The sequence below is a fragment of the Halyomorpha halys genome, unplaced genomic scaffold, assembly GCF_000696795.3.
Source record: "Halyomorpha halys isolate HHAL.00 unplaced genomic scaffold, Hhal_1.1 Scaffold1035.1, whole genome shotgun sequence".
Lineage (NCBI taxonomy): Eukaryota > Metazoa > Arthropoda > Insecta > Hemiptera > Pentatomidae > Halyomorpha > Halyomorpha halys.
This window is the reverse complement of record NW_027107491.1, coordinates 75,842-82,169: the sequence shown is the minus strand read 5'-3', so window position 1 is coordinate 82,169 and position 6,328 is coordinate 75,842. Positions and strand designations below refer to the sequence as shown.

The window sequence follows — 6,328 nt, the reverse complement described above, 5'->3', positions numbered from 1 at the left end:
AATTTATAATCAATTAATTAACTTATTTTTGGATAATTGCCTTCAGCAATTATCCTGGCATCCCAAGTAAATCTGTTACTAGTGCATAGCAAGTATTAACTTTTGCTTAAGTGTAACTTTTCTAAAAATTTCTAAGATAAATCATCGACTCAGGAGTGAAACCAAATAAGTCAAAATTTTCAAATGTTGAGTTATTTGGTTTTTTCAGTTTGAAATTTTAAGAAGATTAAACCAAAGAATTTAATAATATCATCAAGATTTGCTTATTAAAAGTAAAATCACTATTTATATAACATTAACAAAAAAAAATTGTTTTTATCAAATAACTAATAACATCAATTTTCGACTTAGTCTATTTTACATGAAAACCAAGGAAATATCATAGCCAATTTGAAGTTGGGCTGACAATGTTTGATCAGATGATATCATTTAAGATTTTTATGGATGATAAACATGATCATATGTTTTCTAAGAATAATTTTATCTGTGTATGTAAGTGTTCTGGGAATTCTCAGAGATCAGGGGCACCTGTTATATTCAGTCTCTATCTGTACATACTCATGTTCAAGGTTAATGGCAAACAAGTCTAGATCCATGGATTATGACTGTTGAATGTCGACGGACAGTCTATGAGCTAGCGAATTCGTTTCTAATTTTAGAATGGAGTTAAAATTAATTTATTACAATAATAAATCATTACTCCTTATTAACTATTTTCACACAGACATACACAAACTCATATATTATCGACGAGAGGATGAGGAAAGACAGCAAGGTATAGGATAGGTATGGCAGCCCCGTTACGGTTCGCAAGTCATGCCTGACACTGGATTCTCTTTGTCCACCGCGGAGGTTTCGTCCCTTTGAATTTTACTTATCGTAGGAAACGTAATAAAATATCATACTTTATTAATTTTAGCATAAAGCAATTATAAATAGAGCCCAGATACATTATAAATCTCCGACCGCTGGAGTTGCTTTGAGACAAATTATTGATTCTAATACAGATTTGGCACACTACATTTCTCTTAGCATCAGAGGAAATTGATGGTGAGAACAATGGCTGACAAATGCATACTGGATCCTCAATCGTTAAACGATTCTTTTATATCAGCCTCCGGCCAAACGAGACTAGGCCCTCAAAGAGCATGTTTTCTCAGATGTTGAAAGAGGTACATTATTAAAACAGAGAGTCTAAATTGAAATTATTTTCACAAATTTCCAGAATTTCTTAACATAAAAATTCTGACGATAAAAAATTATGATCATGTAATTATTGGACGTAACTTTACTATAAAATACGATGATTTGGTACAGTAAAAATAAATTTATTACCATTTTAATGTGTGCTGTCACCTGATAATGATCTATAACATTTGGCCGAAAGGTCATAATCCGTTAAAACACTTATGAATTTAATTTTATTTAAAAAAAATATTATTAAACTTTTTGGCTTGAGAAACATTTGATATCTCAGAAACTATTTGGAATGTAGATGTATACAAGATGTTAATTTGAAGCTCATTAAATACAGCATAAAGTAGTTAATAATGATCATATCCATAAAAGTAGCAGTTTCCATTATACTCACCGAAATAAATTTAGAAATCATTGATTTCTCCTCGTTTGGAAAAACAATATTGACATTTGAAAAACTGTATCACACAAGATTGAACGTAAGTATTTTGTTAGGCCTCAATTTGAAGCTCATTATGTCCACCAGGGCTCTGTTTCATAATAAAGTACAAACTAATTACTATTAGTCTTGTCGATTTAACTTAATGCAATAACACTGGCTTGTACAATAGTAACTTGTACTTTAGTACTTTTTAACTCCTGTAATATCTCCAATATTTCTCCATATTATGAAAAAAAAAAGTATTAGTGTAATTAACACGTTGTTTCTATACTTGTATTTTGAACTAATACTATTAGCTTTCATTATGAAACAGGTCCCAGAAAGTAATTTTTTAAAGAATACTTTGCAAATAAAGAATACTAAGCATATTTAAAAAAAAAAATTCTCAAAATGATTTTTTCAGTAATTGAAAAAAAGAAAAATGGTTTTAGAAAATCTCGGAAATTCTCAAATATAAAGAACTGTATAGGGGCTTAAATATAAGCTCCTTAAATACGCTATAAAGCAATTTATATTATTAATCAAGGGTTATTATACTTGAGTTATTGGCTCTTAAACCTAAAAATATATGATGTTCATTTTTAAAATGCTTCTATATTAGCCCAATCCACTTAATGATAAACTTTTACCATTCTGGTATATTTTTTTACTAACATTTTCACATGAGAATTAATTGAGAGAAATTAATTTGCACTTACTTCTGGGTAAATTGAAATTTATATCGATTGTTACTATATTACAGTTCGGTAGTCATTGCTTGTCCACTTCATCATATTTACCTTAGCACGTTTTAGAAAAATAAAATAAAATTGTTTGTATTTTAGGTTAATATATTTCAATCTTTTAAATAATGTTAATTAAAATTGAAATCATGATTCTAATAATCATTAGAACATTCGTTATTTTCATAAGCACTTTAATTTAATTCTATTGTACAAGCATCAGTCAAAAGACAATTTGAGTTTTTTTTGTTTGTTTTATACTTAATTATTTTAATAAAATTTTGTGTGTGTTTATATTTTTTGAAATTAACATTAACACAATTTAAGCTCTAATTAGTGAAAAAATATTAATATTCGTATAACCTATTCTCGATTTTTTTTCATGTTTCATATCATTATCGCATCTTGACGTGTTTTCTCGAAGATCTGAGTTGCAGGCCTACCTTCTACGCCATAACCCCTGATGAAGACCTGAAACTGAGGTCGAAACGTAGGCATAAAATAAATAAATATGGTTTTGTTTATTTATGTTGTTCTTTGCTGACCGCACCCCCCGACAAACTTCTGCAATCAAAAAAGATCTAGATGAATATGGAACGTTAATAATTAAAAATACAGAATGATCGCATGACATGTTTCAAAACCAGAAATTAGCTGCTACATTACATCAGCAACCGTAATTCAAACACAATTTTCAGATACTCCACTCTGGCACTGCACCGAAGATATCAAATCTTTGTAAGTAGATAATCACAGGTAATAAAATATAGATTGACAATACTTGAAAAACTAATTACGTCTGCTGTCACTGTTTATTATTATGTCTGTTAGCAAAGATCCAAGAGCATGTTCATCGCTGTTTTCATCTTTTATTTTTTCATATAAATTAATTTTCTTTTGTAAAAATTGAATTTTCTGTAACTCTTCTTCTTCTTTTTTTTTTATCTGAAAACATCTATTGGTTAGGTTATAAAGTACATTTTAAAGTTGATTAATTGTCTCTTAAGGTAGAATTGAAGAGCCGTTGTTGAACCATATGTGAACCTAGAAAATGAGTTTTTTCCAGAGGTGAACAAAGGTAGTTGATGAAATTTTATAAAATTTATACAAGGACTTTTCTACAATAGTCCATATCTTTGAGCTAAATCAGACGAGCTTTTTTTTAGAAACATAGGTCTGTCAAGGAAAATACTTTTACGCATGATTAACCGAAAGTAAGAGGATGAACTTAGCTAAAATTTATTTAAAAAGCCATGCTAAAATGTATCCCCCAACTCAAAATTGGTGATAAATCGAACAAACCGTTTTTAAAATATAGGTGTTCTGAAGAAAAAAAAAATTTTAATTCTTCATTGATATTTAACTCCTTAAAAGCTTCATCTCCATTGCTTTCAAACTGAGCTCAAGTTGGTGCCCCATTGAGAGTTGTCAACTGTGAAATTGCTTTCTTTTTGAGGGATAAATATTCGTTCCATCTGAATTTTATTTTTCAGCAGATTTCTTTATTCATTTTACCAAATACATTTGTAATTGCCCCTCAGGAATGGTTATTTATATATTTTTTTAATTTTAATTAATTAATTTCTTATAACAGACATTTTGCAGTGAATCTAACTTCTACATATGCTACTGTAACACCAAATGGTATAAATAATGGAAACAAGGAAATACTATAATTATAGAAATTTATTGGTAATTTAAAATGGAAAATTATGTAAATTCATTATGTTCTCCTTTTCCTCCCCTGATTTTCCTTTTCCCAGTCCCCCCAGTGACTGACACTGCCTACAGCTGGAATCATCAGTTCTGGGAAAAGGACATCGCCCCGTACCAGGCAGACTACTAGGTCAAGAACGCAGAGGGAAACTATAGATGTATATTGAATCTGGGTATTCCCCATTCCTGCCCAGGTGTGGGCTCTTAGGCAGAAATTAATAACATCACTGTTCCGAGTAAGCAGCAATTGACGACCTTTCACCGTAGTATTTTTTTCCTTGAAGGAAACGGAATAAAACAAACAGCTTATCTTTTGAAAGAGTTAAATGCTTTTTACATAAAGAATCAATCGCCAAAACGAATATTATATACACATATACAAAACCGAATTTATGAAAGTTTCGGTATAAGTGTATAAATAAATATTATAGGAAAAACTTACTGAAGAAGTTGACACTTTTTTAACTTTGCCCTATATTAATATAAATATTTATATATTGAGGAAGTTATGAGTTTTTGACTATATCGTAACTAACGTCGTTAACGTTTTCTGATTTCTGCGAAACGATTCAAATTTTGATGTAAATTTAATCATGTTCCCATCAGGCGCATTGGGTATACCATAGCGCATAGCAAAGTATCTCTTAATTCAATTATATCGAACTAGTAATAGCTAGAACAATTTAAAGTGAAACCATAGAAAAATTGACTGAGCTCGGAGAGCAATAGTTGATCTGAATACTCGTGAGATCAGCTTAAGGAAGCATAGTAGGTATAAGAGTGGTTATATTTTAATCCTAACCTGACCGAACTACTCTCACCTCAAATTTCAGACTAACAGGACATAAATTCAAATTTGATATACCAAAGGTCATAAATAGGGATACAATAAAGTTACGAAACGTCTCCTAAGTACATAGTTCTCTTATTGAATGATCCTCAAAATGTACAAAATATAAATCATAAACAATCAAGAAAAATGCATAAATATCATATATACATGTTTGAGATGCTAAGACTATATGAATATATTCTTATATACGTTCTATGACTAATATTCGTACATCCTTGAATTACATCACTTAATTCGGGTTTCATAAATTCTTTCTCATTTTTTTATTTATTTCAGTATCTTCCTCGTCAATATATCTTATTAATTCTCTAGTTAATTGTCAATGTTTCAGTTCCTGGCTTAAAATCTTACTACATATAATTACAGGAAACCACAATTAATTAATTAATTTTAACCAAATTAGTTCAACGATAAGGGTCGTAAAAAAAATAAACCTTTCTGGATTACAAATAAACACTAATTATGATGTAGGTAACACAGTATATTCAAAGGTTTAGTCCACAAGGAAATACCGGGAACGTGATTTGATAACAACATTGTTTGAAAGGACCAATTTATCTTATTTATACAACGTGCAGATACAGTAATAAGGATAGATAGTTGGTTCAAATATTTAGTTAATGTAAAAATAAGACGCTAGAGATAAAAAGAATTGTGTTACAAACACTAAATCAAATCATTGTATGGGGAGTTCTACTTTAATGTGTGTGAAAAACTATACAGAGAATACAGATATTTCTTATGAAAATATGTTATATTATAAAGGGGGAGAGGGAGGGAGGGAGGGAGAGAGAGAGAGGGAGAGAGAGAGAGAGAGAGAGAGAGAGAACTTTAAACATATCATGACGGCTGCAAAGTACTTCCCCGATGAATATTTTCCAGACCTTTCCTATGATATTGCTAGGGCTTTCGACAGAGTGTGTTAGTCTGCAATATTATAAGAATCGAATAAGCCTTCTATATTCTTCCAGCTAACAAGGAGGATAACGAGATTGATACAATTTAGTTGTTTCCATGGTTTCGTTTTGATAGCGATTAAACCATCGTTGGAAGTGACGTTCCTGGATGCTCTCTTAGACAAAAGGTGTAGTTTTATCAACTACCTAAAGGGAGTGAACAGTTTTCCTTTATAGTTGCTTCAACAGTATAGGAGGATTACCTTGGGCATCAAAAATTAGACCTATTAAAGTGAAAATGCTGAAACAAGTACAAAGAAGGAACATTGCTCGTCAGGCAACTGTGGCCACTGTGGGAAACTGTGGGTCAGCTGCTAGTAGATTTCTATTCCCAAGTACAACATGAAGATAGGGTTACCGGACAGCGGATGACGAAGGGGGGGGGAGAGAGAGGGAGGGAGAGAGAGAGAGAGAGAGAGAGAGAGAGAGAGAGAGAGAGAGA

The 6,328-nt window shown here is 31.0% G+C and overlaps 1 protein-coding gene across 6 annotated transcripts in view; it reads right to left on the bottom strand.

Moving 5' to 3' along the window:
* The window catches only part of shn (schnurri), a 206,277-nt gene that overhangs the window by 182,408 nt on the left and 17,541 nt on the right, over positions 1 to 6,328 (bottom strand). The gene's annotated exons all lie outside the window — the stretch shown is intronic.